Source organism: Eubalaena glacialis, chromosome 1 (genome assembly GCF_028564815.1).
Source record: "Eubalaena glacialis isolate mEubGla1 chromosome 1, mEubGla1.1.hap2.+ XY, whole genome shotgun sequence".
Lineage (NCBI taxonomy): Eukaryota > Metazoa > Chordata > Mammalia > Artiodactyla > Balaenidae > Eubalaena > Eubalaena glacialis.
Genome location: NC_083716.1, coordinates 126084802 through 126105413, shown reverse-complemented (window position 1 = coordinate 126105413; position 20612 = coordinate 126084802). Strand labels below are relative to the sequence as shown.

Genomic DNA, 20612 nt, shown 5'->3' with positions numbered 1-20612 from the left:
CACCAGCCCCCAGATCTCCTGACTTCCCAGCTGATGTCTCCTGCCCTATTCCAAGAAGGCTCTTGTCACCAGAGACGGTCTTGTCACCTGAGACGGATCCACAGCAGAAAGGCTGCGGCTCACCACCTAGGTCACCTCTTTTATCTCCCTGCTTCCCCTTCTCACACCTCTCCTCCAAGCCCATTTGCTTTTTCTCTCTGTCTCGTGGCCTGTGTTTCTCTTATTTCCAATGGGAAATATGGCCCTTCAAAAAGGCCACCAGAGATCGTGGTCTTCCTCAGGGAGCAGCTCAAACAAATCACAGGAGCAGGTGCAATCCCGGGCCCCCCCAGTCCCTCTCCTGCTCCCACTGGACGGGGGAAGGCTTCTCCTCCATCTCCAGAAAGTTTCATTGTGCCTTCTCTGGAAATCAGTCTTTTCTGGATGCTCCAAGTTTCAGAAGGCAGATCCCCCAGGGACCTGGGTGCAGCATGAAGGCCCAGTAACAGCTCTCATCTGAAAGCCAGATCCCGTGTTTCCAGCCAAACACATAACTCTTACCCATCCGCCAGCTTGCTCTGGTTCCCAGCAGTGGCCTTTGAATGACATGCCATTCTTTGGCACTGCTGACTTGATGACAAGTGGCAATCCAGCAGGACGTTTTTAGAGGCTGTGGGATTTACAGAACCTGCTCTGCTAGAAAACTCTTCCTTTCACACCTCAACTGGCCTGGAAGGTGGCAAAAGAATGTGACACAGAAAAAATAACTCCTGGAGTGTTGTGTGATGTTCTTTATTACTTTCCGTGGTTGGGCTACAGTATCAGTTATAAGTACCTTGAGCTTCACCTACCTTTGTGTCTGCACCTCTGCTGGGTGTGTTCACACACGTGTGTCTGAGGCTCACAGCGGCACAGAGGCTGGTCACTAGCCGGGGTATCCAATCCTGGGAGTGCAATATATTCAAGTGCTGGGAATTTATCTTAACATCTCACGGTAATGATTATACCACACAGATCTGCCTTGATAATAACAGTCATGGACAGAGTGCTAAAAACAGGGGTAGTAAATTTCATCTCCACACCTTACTATTGAAGAATTCATTATATTACCCTGTATGGCAATAGCCACTGGCCATGAAGATGTTTGCCCTGCATATGAGATGTTATGAGTCTTCCTTTATTTTTCTTGGAAAGGCTACAGCAGACCCATTCTTTTCAACAACAAAAAAATGGAAAACCATTTTTTTTCAGAAGAGAAAAACCATCTGCCTTCCCAACAAAACCCTTTCTACATTTTTGTATGAAAGACGATCTCTAGTAGACCTTTTTCTTGCCAAAGGGAACTTTTACCTAGCCTAAGGGGACTTTCTCTTTGGCTCTACCTAGCGAAGAACTCACCTTCATAAGTTCATTCAATATGTGCCTTAACAATTCATTTGTAGGTGAGGCAGCCCAATTTAATGCATCTAAAGGAGAGCAGGCAGCCTGGGGAATCAGACCTGAATTAAACCCCCAATCTGCACCTGATTAGTAGGGGGACCATACGTCCCTGTTTATGGCTGTTATCCCAGCTTCCTCATTAATTTAATAGCACCCCTTTCAGTCACAAAAGTGTTCAGGTTTAGATGATAAATTATATGATCACCTTATATTTATGTGAGTCACTGCAGGCAGGACACTTAACTTCCCCATACTGTGGTTTTACATGTGTTTAACGAAGACAAGGGATTCTAATTTACAGGGCTGTCATAAGCATGAAATTAGACAGTGTGCTCAAGGCTTGGTTCCCAGGAGTACTCAGCACTCCCATGAACACCAGCTACGTGCTCAAGAGGTCCACTTTCCAGAAAAAGCATTACTCTGTATGTGAGGTCTTTACCTTTAAATTGTCAGTTTGAAGGCGGGACCTGTATTTTCCATTTTTCATTGTGAAAAGATCTATAAAACAGTAACGGCATCTGTGTCCAGCAGCTGCACAATTAATTCCACCAACTCTGACCAGGAAGTGAATCGCTTATGGATATTTTAACTCCTATACTCTAGATCTTCTGGACTTCATTTATTCTCTCCACAAAGGTAGGGTTAAGATCAAAATTCACCCCAAACCAGACCGGTATGAAAAGGAGGCCAAGTGCATGTGGCTCAAAACCAGAAGTGGGGGAGGGATAAGAGATCCTTCAAACTGAGTGAAAGCCTTACCCCTCAGCCAATGAATCTGGTGAATTTCTTGCTTTCCCTAGCCAAAAAAAAAAAAAAAACCGGCCTTACCGATCCAATGATAGGATAGTTCCTCGATAAAAGGATCTGAGGTATCTCATTTTAAAAATTAAGCCAGGGACTTCCCTGGTGGTTTAGTAGTTAAGACTCTGCTTCCAATGCAGGGGGCGCGGGTCCCATCCCTAGTCGAGGAGCTAAGATTCCACACGCCCCATGGCGCGGCCAAAACATAAGTAAATAAATAAGAATTAGGCCAAATAGTACCCACAATCTTGCACATGAATCTGTGACAGCATCATCATCTCAGGAAGCAACGGAATTTGCTGTTCTCTTTTACAAAAAGAGAGAAATGCTATCACTTCATTGACAAGCTTGTTAAAGACACCTATGCTCTCTTTAGTCTGACATGAGACGTAACAATACCTTGTAATGGGGCTGCTCCTATTTCTTTAAGGGAGTGGCTTCGACTCAATGAGAAATTTGATCAATAACTAAACCCACAGAAAAATGAAGGCACAACATTTGAAACTATTCGATTCCAATCTTATAATATTTTCTGAAACAAAGAAGGAAACAATATGATTCCCATTATTATTTAATATGATTGCCCAAGGTATTAGTAGTATTGGATGCGTGAAGATCCCTCCCATGCTCAACTTCTAAAGAATTAGAAAGGAAATGTTCAGCATTTTCATGCTCTAAATATAGATTTAGAAGCTGTGAGAGGAAAAAGATGCACATGGCAGCACAGCAGTGACTCGAGGAACGGTGCAGTAGGCTACTCTGTGGCAAAGTCATTTCCTCTCAACAGAAGTTTCCACAAAACAGAAAAAGGCTGACGCCACTCCCAGAAATCCAGTCACAGATGGGGCACAGCCTCTAGGGTGGACTCACTGGGCAGCAAGGTAGCAACCAGGACAAAGGGCACCCCTTAGGAAGCTGTCTACCTCCACCCCAAACCCTACTTTCTGAGAAATGCCCCTTCCCCTGCAAATTAGGAAAACACCCCAGCAGCCATTTACACAACATATTTCTTGGGCAATGGGGTACTTCATAGAGCCGTGCTGTGATTCTATCACTTTGAAGCACACAAAGAGGAAAACAGAAGTTGGGCTGTACATAGGGGCTTCTCCTGCAGAATGTCTGTGGTTTTTCTCCACTTGAAAAGCTGAACCAGAAACCACGCTTCTATTAAGGATTCAGATAATCAGTATGTTTGGCTTTAAATGCATCTTGTACCTTGTAGTGATCAATACAAGCCTTGCCGGACGACTGTTCTGACAAACTTGCCTCCTTGTGTATGATAAAAGAATGACCCAAGGGCAAATCAAGCACAGTTCTTTGACCAGGTCTAAGAAGAAAATGAGCCAACTGGAGATAAGCTCACGCCCCCTCTACACCCATACCTGGCAGCCTTGGGGAGAGGCTGAAGTCACGAGGTGGTCAACTCCCCAATGAATGGAAGAGACAGCGCAGCAGTGCGGTGTGTAGTGTCCAGAGCGCTCCCCAATTCTACTCCACGATTTCTGTACCACCCACCCCTTGGCGGATAGGTGAGATGGTACCCCTTCTCCAAATGTTTGAAATGCATAAAATAAAATACATAGTATTACAGAGGAAGTCAATTATATTTAAATATGGTTACCAAAAACTTTTTAAATTGTGACATAATAACACATATGCTTGGGACTTCCATGGTGGCACAGTGGTTAAGAACCCGCCTGCCAATGCAGGGCACACGGGTTCGAGCCCTGGTCCAGGAAGATCCCACATGCCGCGGAGCAACTAAGCCCATGCGTCACAACTACTGAAGCCCGGGTACCTAGAGCCCGTGCTCTGCAACAAGAGGGGGAAATGGGAGGCCTGTGCACCGCAATGAAGAGTAGCCCCCGCTCACCGCAACTAGAGAGAAAGCCCGCGCGCAGCAACGAAGACCCAACGCAGCCAATAAATAAATAAATAAATAAATAAAATTACTAAAAAAAACCCCACACGTATGCTCGTTTATTAATACATTAAATAACACTATCCAGCAGCATGTAATAACCACCATAATTTCTAAGTCATAATGAACATGACATTTCAAGATTATCTGTTAGCCATCTAAAATGTGACATGAAAATATGGGCTTCCTATTGGTGACAAAGTCACAGACTATGCTAATATTACTGTGGTTTGTGGCCAACATCCAAAAGTTAAGGGATTGCTCAATTTTGGTTAGAGGTGAGTGAAAATTAAGGTGTAATATTTTCCCATGCCAAGCTCACAGATCCCCTTGAACCTCTGCAAAGAGGGCTGTAGTAGTTCACATGAAACTCAGGCGATAATCTGATTTCATCCCCTACTCTTACGGCTCTTCCAGAATCATGAGACCCACAACAGAGCGGGAACCCGGCAGTAGAATCAACCACTTACGAGGGAGCAGGGAGGATCTACCGCAAGGAGAGTCGGCCTCCCATGGAAGAAGCAGAATGGGCCAAAAACTCTACTCCCGTTTTCTCCATCAGTTGTACCCAATGTGTGGGCTATAGTTTTTTATTTTTTAAATGGTTAGTGTTAAGAGTTATGTACTTCAGTTGACTCATGGGTGGGGGGATTACTTTGCAAATCATTTCCCCAAGTGCTGTGTTCTAAACGTTATTAGCCCCAGAGCTCAAGGCTTACAGCAAACTTCTAACACCCCTTTACTCCCTGAAATCAAATTCTTAGATAACTTTCTTAAACACATTTTCAAACATATGTATTTATTGCTTTAATAGTAATATAAATGAGAATAAAAGGAAAATAATTTATAACAAACTGAACATGTATTTCAATATGCAATTAGTTGGGCAAGACCAATCTAGAAGGCTTAAGAAGTTGTTAGATGCTTGTACTTCACATAAAATCAAAAAACAGGTGAGTTACAAGTATGGACTGCCACAGGTGATATGGTGATGTCATGGGGGGGGGGGTGTTTTTCCAAAATGGCAAACACCTCTTGGTAAATTTCCCAATAAAACAAAGCACAATCTTTCTTCATTGATTGGAAAAGTCAACGTTTATTTGAAACATGCAAAATACCTTTCATGTATAAGTTAGGTCTCTAGGTTCAGGTAATAAATGGGTTTTGTCATCCACAATCATCTTGTTACCACATTGGCCCACCAGACCTCCGCCAGGCAAAGCCCCCCCTCGTCTTCACCAAGGATGCTCTTTTTCAGATCGGATTCGAGCAGCCAATAACTAAACCAATGCTGAGACTGCAACAGCACAAGCTGTATTCAGTAGCCAAAGACTGGAGAAGCAGGAACCTAGTTCGCAAATCAACTTAACCTGATTCCGGCAGAGGGTGGAGATTAAAGATTGGGATTTGGAAACAGTGGGAGAAATATTCATGAGTTATCTGAGAAGAGGGGTGTGGTTTGGACCTGGAACTGTACCAACTCTCCTTTTCAGTCATTGCATGGGCTTTTCCAGTGGCTGTCATGGCAATCGTCAAGTGTCATGGTGCCTGTGGGTGTGTCATTTAGCATGTTAATATATTACAATGAGCGTATAATGAGGCTCAAGGTCTACAGGAAGGCAAATCTTCTGTCATCTTGGGCCTAGTTGATTCTAACCAACACTTGTTTTTTTTTTCTCTTTGCCGCTTCCACCTGAAACTTAGATCAGATTTGGTTTCTATTCAAGGGAGGGGCAGGGGTATGATTCTGGGGCAACAGCCATGGTAATGGTCTCATAGTGAGACACAGGATACACGTGGGGATGTAAGACTATTCTACCCATCACAGATGTTGGCATCCCTGGTCCCCATCCAGTAAATGGTAGTAGCACACCTCACTCACTGACAACCAAAACTGTCCCCTAAATTTCTAAAATGCCCCCAATAAACTCCCTAGAGCTAGCCAAAATCCACACTGCAGTACCCACGCTCTGCCCACCTCTGGGTGACGTCAAGCTGGACCACTCAGGGGACACTCTCCAGGAAACTTGCATTTGCATAATAAGAGAAAGATCAGTCTTGCTGAGTGGCTTACCCAGCAACAAGCGCCCTTACCCAGAGTTCCGCCCCTGGGACACAAAAAGCAGAACAAGGCAGGGAAGAGAATTAAGCGGTGAGGCAGATGGAGGCAGCAAGGAAGCAAGGGGGTTCCTGGGGTCCCCAGAGCTTTGATCCCAGGCTGCTGGCAGCTCACAGCTCTGCTCCTGTAGCCTTGACGTGAATTCTCCACTTGTGCTGAAGCAAGCTCCAGCGGGTTTGTGTTGCCAGCACCCAAAAGAGTCCTTATTCATTACACACGTCCAATCACCTGCTGGGAAGGCCACCCACCTGAACTAAGGAGGGCAGCTCACATCAAAAATGTTTAGAAGAACCTATTCTACTTTTTCAAAGAACCTACTTTATTTGGGGGACACTGCTCAGACTTTTACCAAAGCTCCCCATGCTGTACTTGAAGCTCATTTGGTTTTGACTCTGTTCTCACTGCCAGTAAATAAATGGGCCAGTGCCCATTCTTCATCTGGCATTGCAGATTCTAGAAAGACAGATCCAGATCATGCTGAAGCCTTTTCTGCCTCAGCTCTTTCTCATCAGTCTCATTAGCCACACGACATAAATAATAATGTTGTCCTCCCCTGGCAGGCTTGGGAAATTTAGATATCGGAGAAATTTAGCCTTTAAGGGCCCAATTAGATATCTGAGTAAAAAGAAAAAAAATTTTTTTCCAGAGACTTTCCAACTCCATAAGCCCATGATTTAATGTCTCTAAATTTTATTATACTCAGAATTAATATCACCCTAATTCAGAAATGTGACAATAAGGACCAGTTGCCAGAAAGGTGTTCTAAAAGAACCCAAGATGACTGTTTTTCAACCTCTTCCACTAATGGACTCCATTATATCACAAAAAAAGGCACTGCTGGAATCTAATGAATAAATAACTAGCACTTGAATAGAATTTGTGTCCATTTTAATGCCAGCTACTTTCCACAAGAAAGCCTCATTTAAATTAGAAAGCAGGGAGGGGCGGGGAGCATGCTTATAATGAAACACTTTCAAAATGCTTGAAAATTTTCCTATATAAGCCAATCAGGTATAACGTTAAACAGCAAAAACTTAATTGTTGAATCTAAGTGAATAAACCAGAGAGTTTGAGCGTAACACAGGAAAAGGGTTAGTTTTCACATCTGCCGGATTTGTTTAGTGTAATTTCCAGAAGAGTTATCAGGAGAGCTAATAGTCCCTTGCAAGGTGTGTCTTCTAAATAGAGGATCACAACTCACTGATGGGTTATGAAACCAATTCAGGACAAGGGTCAGAAAACTTTGTCTTCAAGAGCAGGAAATACCTTAGGCTTTGCAGGCCAGATATCTCTGTCACAACTGCTTGACTCTGCCATTGTAACTTGAAAGCAGCCATAAACAATCTTTGCGTTCCAACCAAACCTTATTTACAAAATGGGCTGCAGGCCACAGCGCTGACTCCTGACCAGCATTTTTTCAGCAAATGAAAGAGTAGAAAACCTCAGAGGCCATGAGAGGTAGAAGGGTAGGTACTGACTCATGAAAGTTTTCTTGCTGCTATACACACATGTATATGTGAGTTCTGGTCAATATGTATTTCTTACTGTAGGTTGAGGGTCAAAAGCCACCATATTAGAAATGATAAATAGTTTGAGAAGAAAAAAACAAGTCTACTTCTGACTGAAACTGATAAGGGTTTACAGGACTTTCCTGTTTAAAAAAAAAGAAAGAAAAAAGGGTAGATATAACGGGCAAGTTCTTAAGCCTAACGTATAATCTTAAAAGAATATTTTAAGATATATTAAAATTTGAAAAAAGAATATGAATTAGTTACTAGTCCAAAATGACCTTCAAAAGGACGCTAAAACTGCTTCTTATGCTATGCAAGTATCTAATCTGAGCTGTGTATCAGTGAGCAATGGCTGCATAACAAACTTCCCCAGAACTCTGTGGCTTAAAATAATCATCGAAGCTTTCCACAACTCTACAGGTCAGCTGGCTGGTTGGTTCTGATGACCTAGGACAGGCTTAACTAATCTTCGCAAGATATGCTCGGGAGACTTCGAGCAGCCCGAAGTTCAGCTGGGAGCTGGCTAGTCCAGGAGAGCCTCAGCTGACACAACTTGGCTCATTCCCCTGCATCTCTCAGTCCCTCCCTTAGACTAGCCTGGCCACGCTTTAATGGGGGTGGCAGGGATCTGAGCGAGCACGCCTAGCTGTGTAAAAGGTCAATCAGAAACTCGTAGGCTCTTAAACTCTGTTTATATGGCATCTGCTAACATCCCAGGAGCCAAAGCAGTCACGTGGCCAGTAGTGGGGAAGGGGAGGGATGGGGACTAGTAAGTTACAAGGCAAAGAGTGTGGATACACGGAGGCCATTAATTGGGGCCATTAGTGCAATCAATCTGCCACAGACATTATTTACTGTTTGTCATCACCTTGGCAGAAGCAGAGAGATTTTACATTATTTTAAGCTTTCTCATTACCATTTCTCATTTTGGTTTTCCATTATCACTTCTAAGGCAGGAAGGCAGAGTGAAAAGAACATAGGCTTTAGAATCAATGAGATCCAGTTCTGCAGCCTGGCTCTGCCACTTCTGGCTACATGACCCTGGGCAGGTCTCCTTTGCACCTCAGTTTCCTCATCATAAAAATAGGACTACTAACATAACATCAGCCAGAACATGAAATATGTGTAGTTCAATGTCTGGCCACCTCAGATCTCAAATCTTAGACACTGTTTGCAAATAGTTAACTTAAATACATTCAAAAAGATGAGGAACAAGGCAATAGGAAAATTTCCTGAGAAGTAAAGTTTCTCGACAGAAAAGTACAGTTCCTTTACATAAAGACTAGAAAACCATTTCTTTACAAAGAGTTTTGGGGACTGTGGCAGCAGAAAAATGGCCCCCAAGGATGTCCACATTCTAACCCCTGAAGCCTGTGAATACAGGACAGGTGTGATGAAGTTACGGACCTTGAAATGAGATTATCCTGGATTATCTGGGTGGACCAATCTAATCACATAGATCCTTAAAATCAGAGAATCTTTCCTAGCTGTGGTCCCAGCCTGATGGCAGAGGGACAAGGAGTCAGCCCAACATTGCTGGTTTTGACGCTGGAGGAACGGGCAGGAGCCTGTGAATGTGGGTAGCCACTAGAAGATAAAGGGGCAAGGCAAAGGATTCTCCCCTAAAGCTTCCAGAAGGAATGGACAACTTGATTTTAGCCAGTAAGACCCGTGTTGGACCTCTGACCTACAACATAACATAATAAGACAGTAAATTTGTGTTGCTTTAAGCCACCCAGTCTGTTGTTATTTGTTAAAGCAGTAACAGAAAGATGATGTAACTTGTCATCTTTATACAAAGGCTGACAACGAGGAAATAGAAAAGTCTCTCTTGAAGCCACTGAACCAGGAGGAAGAAACTATGGAACCTGGAGAACACTAATCAGGCATGGCATCAGAATCGGAAAGCTGTATCTGATTCTGGTTACAAGGGCAATGAAAGAAAAGGCAGTATGACAGAGTAAGCAACTCGTTATCAAGGAAAACACTTCACTGCAGGCTACAGGGAAATACGATAAAATCATTATTTATCCATACAATCTCCAAGGATCCCCTGGCTATAGCTGACAAGCATGCACTAGGGGAAAAGCCATATTTTAAAAATACTTCCACAGAAACTTTCTACAGGTTTCATTTAACTGATGGCTATTCCAGAGATATGCAGCTCCAACTCTGATCACTTCCACTTCTGTTTATAGATAATAGGACAATAAGGTAACAAGCCCTAGTGGTGTGTGGACATGAACACACACACACACACACATACACATGCACACAAAGTCTCAATTTGTTGGGCTTCCTGAGCCCACAAATAATGCTCACAGTGAGGGAGAAAAAAGTGTACAAAAAGTCCACTGATTGATTTGAAAAACAGAACTCCAAACCAGCACAAAGAGGACCCCAAAATTAGGAATACATCTAAGAATATTCTTAAGGACAGATTAAAGAAACTACAGTAGATGAGTGTGCTGGGTTCAGCCCGGAAGTCACACTAGTAGAATCCCACAGATGCAGGAGACACTAAGAGATGCCTCATTTGATGGATGAGAAACCAGAATCACCCAGCGCTGAACTGACCTGCCTGAGGACAGCCCTCTCTAACTGCGGAGAGGCCTCACCTGCAGGAGCGGGAGCTAACGCATGACACCAAGCTGCCCAGCTGATCACGTGACTCTCGTGTCGGGCCCTGTGCAAGGCAATGCTGCTTCCGATCATACCTACAGAGCTCCAGACTCCTTGCTGCGAAACCCCTGCAGCCAGATGTAAGTTTTTAACCAACCTGGGGGGAAAAAACTCTCCCTATCTGGAGCTCCCATCAGAATAGGAAATAAGGAATGGTGAAATATAGAAGGAAGTTGATAACATTTGCCTGTACTAAATTATGTACCGTGCAAGATTACCCACATAATGTCACCTTTAAATCTAGCAAGCACAATAGTTAGGCATCACAGAAGGGGAGGAGGGGGAAATGGACCATTACTAGTCGCCAGAGCTGAGAACTCTGTTAAAGAAGGTAGGCCATCCCTATGGACAGAGGGGCTGGAAGCTATGTTTGCAAGGATCTCACATCAGACTGGGACTCCTCATATGATGAACATTATTGGGGAGGGAGATGGAGGAAAGCATCCCTTCCCCTCCAAGTCCCCACTTAGGGCTGCCTCTAACCTTGGTGGCTTTGAAAAATTCTAGGAGATGGGGTAAGGGAACTATACAAACACAAATACTAAGAAAAGTATGGAAGGAAAACAGAAGGATCATACTTAGCAAGAGGCAAAGACAGTGCTTTCCTAAACAAGATGTGTAAGAGAAAGAATTGGTCATTTAGAAAACTCCTCAGTGGAATGAACACTAGTAAATAAAAAAATCAGAGTTGAAAATAACAGACGGTCCCAAAAAAAAAGCAGCTGCAAGGAGACTGATATCAAAGTCTCTATTCTTTCAACATAGTTGTTTCAAAGGGAAGCAGCGATGAAGGTATATAAACAGAATTTGGTCCAGCTTGTGGCAGTGCAAATTCTTAGCCACTTTCCCCTGGGCGCTGTGCCACAGAACCACAGAACTCTGTGAGCTTGGTCATCTCATCTTCTGCTCTTTGAATCTCAATTTCTCAAGGGGGAAAAAAAAAAAATAGCTTCACTAGGGGAAGCTGGCTAAGCCGGTTATTTCTAGACTGAGAAGGACGGACCGTGGCCTCTTATTTCTAAACATACAAAAACACACATCCCAAAAGATAGTGATCATAAAGGGCTGGTTCTTCTTAGGTAAGCATTTCAACTGTCTACTAAAGATTCTGCCAGCAAAGGCAAAAACAACTTGAGTTTTTCCTCAATCTTTTTTTATTCAATAAGGGAATTTTATTTCTTTATTCTACACTTCCTTTGCCACATGTGTAAGATTATACAACTTTAGGACTGAACCGAACGTTGGAGCTCGTTCAATCCCCTCCTACTTTCCAACATAAGAACTGAAGCCCAAAGCGGTCATATGGGCTGAATTAATGTGTTCTTCATTTGCATACTGCTTTATAACTGAACTTAACTCTTCTGTGTGGGCCCTGACCAGGCCTAGACTTTAAACTTTTGAGCAGCTAGGGACTATGTATTAACCAGAAATGTTCAGAATCAGGAACAGGTGAGAGCAATGTCATGTCTGCTGCAAGCCCGGTCATACGTAAGGAATAAAATGAAAGGAAATGGTGCTTGTTGGCATACCGGATGGGAAAATTCCACGAAGCACGAAAATCCCGGTGGTCAGAGGAATATTTTGCAGGGCCTTAGCTCTCTTTCTAGGATCCCACAGACACCAAGGGAATGTATTCACAGGCCCTTCCTTGGGAATGTTGAGAAATAGCCCTGACTCCTCTGCCAGGTTACCCCCGGCCCACCCCATGCTCCTAAAGGGTGGAAATCAACACTGAGAGGGGCCAGGAGCTGTAAGACAGAGCTGCAGAGACAGACACAGAGAGACAGAGAGAGAGAGAGAAAATGAATATTTAAGAGTGAAACGTAAAATCCATCCCAGGCTAAATTCCTAAGATGTCAAACTTAAAAGGTGACATGAGCAAGGGCGCACCTCATGTAAAGGCACGAAAGTTGCTTAGATCCTCCCATTTGGGGCTGGAGAAAGGAGTGGGGCACACCCACCTGTTCCCCACCAGATTGCAGGGTGAGGCTGGGTGTGAGCACACAGGGTTCTGGGAGTGGATGGGACAGATGCCAAATGACCATCACATTCTCTTCCTGGGTCATTTCTCTAAACAAGGCAGGCACATATCTGTTATCAGTTGTTGCCACTGTCCCTGAGGGACCAAGGCCCAGCGTGGCCACTGCTGTCAGCCAGGGGGACTTCGAGCAAGTCCTTCTACCTCCCTGCACCTCCAGGACCGCAGCTAAAAAGAGAAAGGACACAGGGAGATCTCCCTGAGTGCCTAAGACTACTCTTGGCTTTGGTTGGAAAGCCGGCGCTGGCCAGTACAGGGTGAGCTTGCTAGCCTAAACAACTAAGCACAGCCCAGCAAACGCGGGCTCGGGACCTAGACCACCCGGGTTCGAATCATTACCCTGCCGCAAGCGGCTAGCTGTGCGTGACCCTGCCCAGCTTTCACAACCTCCCAACTCCTCAGTCTCCCTACTGTAGAAACTGGGAATAACAATACCATCCACCTCGGCATTGTAGCCAGGAGTAAATGGGATAGGAAAGAAGCCTTTGCAATCGTGTCACCTCTAGAAGATACATTTTTCATCACCATCGCTCCGAGTTTTCTCGCCCACCTGCTCTCAACATTTCTCCACCCAGACATACCATCTCCGCTGATCACCAACACACTCCCATGGGTGGACGGAGACATGAAAGAGATCCAAAACTATCACAGTGGAGGACTGTTCTGTGTGGGATATTAGAAAAAGCATCTTACCAGCATGCCAGGCCTTAGAAGCCGGCTGTGCCAAGAATGCAGCCCTAAGGAGTGGCGCTTAAGCAGGAGTCGGTGGGCGGAGCTTAGGCAGGAGTCAGTGGGCGGTAACCATGCCCTCAGGGGCCATCTCCCCCAAATCACAGAGGGTGCAAATCAGTGAGGCTGTTATTCTTCTACGGATAACGCTGAAATGCTGACATTTTTGAAAAAGTAAATCAGTTGCAAACACCGGTACTTAACTCTTACAGGTAACGAAGTACTTGCACACACCTCGCACACACCTCGCTCTGAGTTCATGAGCAACAGGGTGGAGAAATACTCCTTAGCCATCCTAGGTAACCGCCCCAGCTGGGGTCGAGGTCCAGCAGGCGTGAACTGCTGGGGGTGCCCATTTACAGGAAGAACTGCACCCCGCCCCCCCAAGCCCAGCCCAGATAGCTTATCCCTCTTGTGTGTCCAGATTTGTGAGGCTGGACAAAGGGCCCGGATAGGAAGGCCCCTGTTCTCTTTCCAGAAGGTTAGGTGTTCACACAAGAGAGCGGTGGGATTTTCAAGAAATGAAGTGATTCCTCCAACCTTTCCCATGCACACATACAGCTTTCCAGATATGACAAAGTCAGGGAAGGAGGCACTTAGTTGTGGAAATGAAAAAACAAACACATAAATACAACAGTCCAAGTGGGCAAACAGAGATGGAGTCCCAATTCTTCCAGCTGAGAATGTGGTTACAGTACTAAGGTTCCTAGGACCCATTTTGGCAGCTTTCCAAGAGCTATTAATTTGCCTTAATGTACTGAAAGAGAAGGTGAGATGAATTAAAAGTGAGAAGGTAATTTTGAAGGAGGACGGACGTCTTCATACCAGCACCAGCGCCCACCATGTATGGCTCAAGGTGGCTGCCTGATAAACACCCCGTGAGAACCCACAGCTGGCACTGAGGTCACAACTATGCTTGGACTTTTCGTGTTGACCCAGGATGTGACACAGTATGGGTTCGTGGCTTAGATTAGCAACTTTAAGAAGAGGGGGTAAGGGAGATCTTGACTCAATTTCAAACAGGAATTGAAAAGTTTAGCCATTTATTCAATATCCTGGGATAAACCATAACAGAAAAGAATATAAAAAAGGAATGTCTATATGTGTATAACTGAGTCACTTTGCTGTACAGCAGAGATTGACACAAACTTGTAAATCAACTACACTTCAATTTAAAAAACAATTTTTTTAAAGTGAAGCCATCTTCTGGCTATTAAGAGTGACTCTATACTTCAAAGCAATTATGAACTTTAAAGGCAGCCTAGTAAAATGTGCCCTGGCAAGTACCAAATTTATTTCTGACCCAAACCTCTCCACTGTCACCCACCTGGCACTCTCCCCCCAAATATAAAGGTATTACCTCTCTTTTTTTAAAGTACCTAGATTCTGTATCTTTTTTTTTTTTTTTTTTTTTTTGCTGGATTTTAGTTCCCCGACCAGGGATCAAACCCAGACCCTCGGGGTGAGAGCGCGCAGTCCTAACCACTGGACAGCCAGGGAATTCCCTAAAGTACCTAGATTCTGAAACACACACACCTTCCTTCAGCCAAAACTATCTGTTAGTTTTGGCTGACACCTGGTGTCACCTGACACCGGGACCCTTCCCCAAACTCTGACATCCCCCATAACAAACCCCCAGAGATAACGCTCCTGACAGCACGGGCTTTCCGGAGAGCTACTGTGACAACGTCGGCACAGAACGCCACCTCCAACCACCACGCCACCTCCAACCACCACGCCACCCTCCTACAGCCAGTAAGCCAAGACACACAAAGAGGACGGAATAGGAGTCCTCACTGCTCTTTAGGCCTCTAGGGAAGAAGCAGAGCAACTACCTGCCTGGAGGACCAGAGTGCAAAAGGACCGGAACTTTCCAACCCAAGCAAGACTTGGGAAAACTGCTCTGGGCACTTTTCCAGACATCTCTGCAGGGGACACTGGTCACTGTCTGTCCCCCCCCAAAATCAACCTGAGAGTGACTCTGCAGTGACTTGGATCCCGAACCACATGGAACATCAGGAAAAGTCACGTCAAATATCAGAGTGACATCTAGAACGATGGTGACGAGGCTCACTTCTCAGTGGAGGAACCAAAGGCGTCCCCCCGCTCGGCTAGGATCACAGGGGGACTCTGGTGTTGCAATGCTTTTGGAGGCCAGCTGGGCAGAAGACTGGTTGGTTATTTTTAAACGGAGAAAACTGAATGGGAAGGTAGCAAATTTGAATTCTTGTGATCTCCTGAGGTCCCTTCCAGCTCCAAGATGCTACCAAAGAACACTGCATATGCACATACATATGCACATGCTTCTTTATAAAAACGTATATACGGATGTGTGAATATATATAAATGAGTACTATATTCACACTTCCAAACACAAAGCACTTGAAATGCGCACTGCTGAGGCGATTCAGAGGCCCACGACGCTGGAACACAGATGCAACTGGCAGATCTGAGCAGAGCCACCAGCCCTCCTGCCACTACAGTCGCCTTAAAATCAACCTGCAGCTGCTTGTGTAGGTGTGAACCCTGCAAAGCCCCAAACCAGGACTGCAGACTCCTTTCTTCCAGTGACTCTAGTCACAAGTGTCCCAAACTCAGGAAGGCGGGCTGGAACAAAGGAGGGGAAGAAAAGAAAAGCCCAAACCTCTGTCCAGGCACCCAGCTCTGCCAGGGTCAGGGATCGGGCAGAGCAGCATCCTTCTCCTCTTCCCCCGTCCCTCCAAGAGGCAACAAAGTCACCCTCTTCCCCCTCTGCCATCACCTCCTTGCTCAGGGCCTCTCCTCTTCAAGTTGACCGCATGGACATCAAGTTGGTAACTGGAGAAACTAAAAAGACCTCTAGAAAGGAGAGCTTTGCTCTAATCCTAACCAAGCCAAACAAATTTGAGGGAGCCTGTCTCAGCCCTGAACAATAACAGCAAAAAGAATCTGTGGTTTGGGCGGGGGGGAAGATGGTACGAAAATTTATTTATTAAGAAAGATCTGTGATGGTGTGCCCATCATGAAAAACAGTTTGGTGATTTTCTCCAATCAAAGACAAGGAAGTTCTGACCCTGAGTCAAGGCTCAGGATGTGGGTAGCTAAACTGGGGAGGGGGTTGGGGGAGGTGGGCGGTAGGGGGTGTGTCTCTCGGAGTAAAAACCCACCAAGTCCCTCAGGTCCTGACAATGAACGGGGGCGGGGCGCACCAGCTTCCCACTTGCCTCTCTGGAAAATGAGATCCTACCTCTACACTTGGATCTGAGTTGTTTACAGGTGCAGTGCTGTCATGCCACGGGAACCCCGCACAGACCTCAGCTTTCCCCTCCTCAACTTCACAGCCCTAGAAGTGCCCAGCCTTCCGTAACTGTGCCGCCAGAGCCGGGTGCAGGCAGCGGCGTCCGCCCTGGGCCGGGCCTGGCAGTCAGTGTCAGGAGTACCGGGCCACAGACCTCGACTCCGGCATCTCTGAAAACCTTATGCGTCTCCAGGTTACCGCAGCCCCCAAGCGCCCAGCACCCTGTTGGCGCTCCAAACACGGCCGGACAATGCAAGCGCCACCTCTTCCCTCTTCCGCGCGGCAGCTACGAAACCACGGCATTGTGTGTGACAGCGAGGGTGTGCGCGAACGTCCCCGGGCTCACACACCCCCTTCCACCCGGTCTACTCACGGCGCCCGGTCTGTGCGCGCGGCGAGCGCATCGCGAGCCGGTCCCCGCGTCAAGCGGCCTCACCGCCAGGCCTCTGGCCACCCGGCCTCGGACCTGACCTCGGGAAGCTGGGGGCAACGTCCACGCCCCCATTCTCGGCCGCGGGGGCGACCGGCGAGAGCAGCGCTAGGAGCCGGGCAAAGGCGAGGCAAGGGCCGGGGGGACGCGAAAGGGCGACTGGCGGGCGCCGCGCCCCCAAGTTTGCCAGCTGCGGGCCGGGAGGGGGCCAGGAGGGGGCCGGGGCGGCTCGCGACTCGGCAGGAAGTTCCCAGGGCTGCACTGAGCATGCTCTCGGGGATTATGTGCGCGGGTGTGGGCTCTGCGCTCCCCGCAGCCTCTCCGGCCAGGCAGCCTCCGGAGCGCGCCGGCGGGATCGTGGGCCCACGGAGGTCCCTTAGGGGTGGGGGGCACCCCCGGGCTTCCCTGGTCCCCAGGACCAGAGCGCCCGCCCGCCGCATCCCCCTTCCCCCGGGGCCGGGAGCCAGCCTCCCTTGTTGTTCCTCCCCACTGGCCGGTGGCTGAGTCCGCCTTGCGCGCCCAGGTCCCGGGGACCCCAGCCCGGCCCACACCCGCAGCGTGACCCCACCAGGCTCCTCCGCGGTCCGAGCGCCCCTCTACCATCCCTGGCCGCTCGCCTCCAGCCCGCGCAACCAAAGCCTCCTCCGGACAGTCCCTTGAAAAGCCCAAACCTCCCCACTTCCCAGGGGCCATGGGGGCCTGCAGTCTCCCCGGGGAAGGGGTTGCCCCGGGCAGGCGGGCGCCTGCAGGCGCGTCCCCGGCTGCACTCCCGGCTCTCTCAGAGCGGCCGGGGCACCCACGCAGGCGGCGGAGGGGCGGCGGGCGGAAGCCCCCAGCCGCGCAGCCCACGGAGCAGACTCTCCCCCCGCCTCCCGCGCCCAGCTCCCCGCGCCCTCCGCGGTCCCCTCTGCGTTCATCTCTCCGTGGAGATAGAAAGCTTCGACGCGATCGCCCCGACCCACTGGCTCTCACCTCCTTGTTGAGCAGCGGCAGCCGGGAGTGCCTGCCAGCTGCCGTCCCCGGGGGGGGGGGGGGCAAGGCTCCGCGGGGCACGGGGTCGCGGCACCCCGAGCCTGCGGCGGGGCTACCTGGGCTGGATCGAGCTCGGGGCCGCCGCGGCAGCCGCGGGAGCCGCAGGGCCGCCGCCGCCGAGCGGGCCGCGGCAGGGACGGTCTGCAAACTCTCAGCCCTGGCGGGGCCGCGCGCGGCGCGTCCACACTCGGCCTGGACACTGCAGAGACGCTCCTCGGGGGCTCAGCTGACCAGGGCGGGGGTCTGGCTTCAAATTCTTCCTACCCTCCCCTCCCGACCTCTCCAACTTCTCCCCGCTTCTGGGCTCGCAGCTCTCTAAGGCAGGGAGGGATTCCGGCCGGGGACGTTCGGCAAACTCCCCGCCCTCCCCGCCGAGCGCTCAGCCAATTCGGAACGCCCCGGCCTCTCAGGGGCCGTGTGCAAACTCCCAACCCTGTCGGAGAGGACTTTACCAACCTCTCAATTCCGCAGCCCGAAGGGAGCAAGGGAGACACTTCGCGGCCACAAATAATATTCTAGCAAGGTCAGGGGCAAATGTGCAAATGCTGATGTGACAATGCATCCTCCAGAGAGGTGCAGTCCGGGCCTCTCAGCACCAGGGGCCTTCCAGCAGTTAAGCCCAGTGACGGGAGATTATGGACTCAACCAGCTACAGGACGGGCAGCTTGAATCAATGCCCTGAGCCTCAGTTTCCATCTTTGTAGAATGGACTTTATGAAGCAGTATATGTTTCTGCCACTTGGTTGCTGTGACCTTGAGCAACCCACTTAACCATTTGAATTCAACTTCTTTATCCACGAACATAATAAATGGGGCTTCTTGAGGTTATTCTGAAGATGAAATAAAATATATGTAAAGTACTTAGCAATACCTGGCACATAGTAGGCGCTCAATAAATGAATTCCATTTCTCTTTCTCTTTCCCACTCCCGCCCCCGGATTTTATGAACACTCTGGACTGGCTAGCTGAACACTGTACTGTTGTAAATTCAGAAAGAAATAAAACACATCCCATGCCCTGAAGGCACCACACAGAACATTGACTGACACCACATATTAAATCCAACCAAGCCCCAGGAGAGAGAATGCTGTACATTTACAACGCTAAGCATTACAGATTCTTGTTAAGTATAGTATCTGGAATGGAATGAGAGTGACCTGGTGAATTACCTAGGGGTGGAAATGACAAGGTTCATAACCCCATTAAGTTCCAAGCCCTGTAACCAGTCACTACATCAAGTCACTGTATGAAGGTTTATGTTCAAATTTCCCTTACCTTCCCTGCAGAATTTCTCCACCCCCATTTCACTGTCCCCCCTGGGGTCTTCTTTCTTAAACTCAGATCACCCTACTCTGCTGCCCACCCTTCCCAGCAGAGGCGTTTAAAAACTGAAGATCATGGAATTCTTAGACCCTAGAAATGACTTAGACCAAGTCCTTCACTTTGTAAGTAAGCTCTCAGGGCCACCCAGCTGGTTGGGGAGGTCTCCCGTCTCCAGGATCTTAGTAGAACACACCCTGTAGCACCTCTTCCACTGAGTTACTCTAGGCTCTAGGCACATTAGGTCAGTCCTACCTTTAACTTCAAGCTGGAGGCAATGGCTCTAATAATTCCTGACCAGATGAGCCACAAATTATCAGCCACTTAGATCCTCAGCTGTCAGGAACTGTCCAGGTAACGATCAAGAACCGCAAGGAAATGTGCATGGACAGGATGATTCCTCTTAATAAGACTTTTAGGTGAAATGCCAGGAATGTTGGGAGGCACGTATTTCCCTCAGTCCCTTGGAAGAAAAATAACATCTCTCTCCCTCTTTGGGCACTGGGAGGGAAATAGAAGAATGGTGACATCTGGTGGCCAGGACTTTCTGTGCTTTGGATATGGATGGTACAGATTCTGATCCTAATAGATTCGCTTTGAAGCCAAGTTCCTGCGGGTGGTTAATAATTGTACCACCTGGTTGCCTAGAGATTTCTGAAAGACATCAATCATTGAAACTCTGCGGACCCACTGCTATAGAGGATGTTACAGATGGTTATTATTTCAGGATATTTTTTTATACAAAACTGTATGTGTATATAGAGAAATAAAGTATAAGGATGTGATATTCATATGTACACACGTCATATATATTTATATAATATATATTTGTATTACATAGATTCTATTTATTTGTATGAATAATGTACTTGCAATGCCTTTGAGGGAAATTATACTATCCCAATTGTTTTTCTTACAGAGTTAAGATTGTAAATTATAATAATAACTGCTAAAGGACACTGCTTGTAGAAGTAAAGATGCTTACTAGGATGGAGTTGTATATTTCATCATGTCCTATCAAGACAGAACTGATTACAAAATTACAGAGGAAGAAAATAACACAGTGGGGTTTCAACAGTGAAAGCCCTGGCAGCTGATGGTCAAGGCCAGGCTTACCTGGTGAACAGTGACTCATTTTCAGCATTTCCATCACTTGTGAACAATAGTCTTAGGTTCAAGGAAGAAGGATGTTTGGGATTAATTCACAAAAATGCAACAGTGTCTGCTGGTGTTACTAAGTGTTCTTCATTTCTTTCCATGTTTGTCCCATGTACTATACTTCAGATAATTGCTCAGTTATAAACTCAGAAAACACAACTCTGTCCACACAGCC

General features: G+C 47.3%; 1 protein-coding gene across 9 annotated transcripts in view; it reads right to left on the bottom strand.

The window, feature by feature from the left end:
• Nucleotides 1-19592, bottom strand: part of MGAT5 (alpha-1,6-mannosylglycoprotein 6-beta-N-acetylglucosaminyltransferase) — a 362899-nt gene extending 343307 nt beyond the window's left edge. For 7 of the 9 annotated variants that reach the window (XM_061183249.1, XM_061183268.1, XM_061183278.1 and 4 more), the window contains exon 1: nucleotides 17900-18270. The gene's annotated coding sequence lies outside the window, so the exon portion shown is untranslated. Of the gene's footprint in view, nucleotides 1-17899; nucleotides 18271-19534 lie in introns of those variants that run through there. The other 2 variants (XM_061183287.1, XM_061183259.1) reach the window with 2 other exon arrangements.
• Between the last annotated feature and the right edge of the window lie 1020 nt (nucleotides 19593-20612).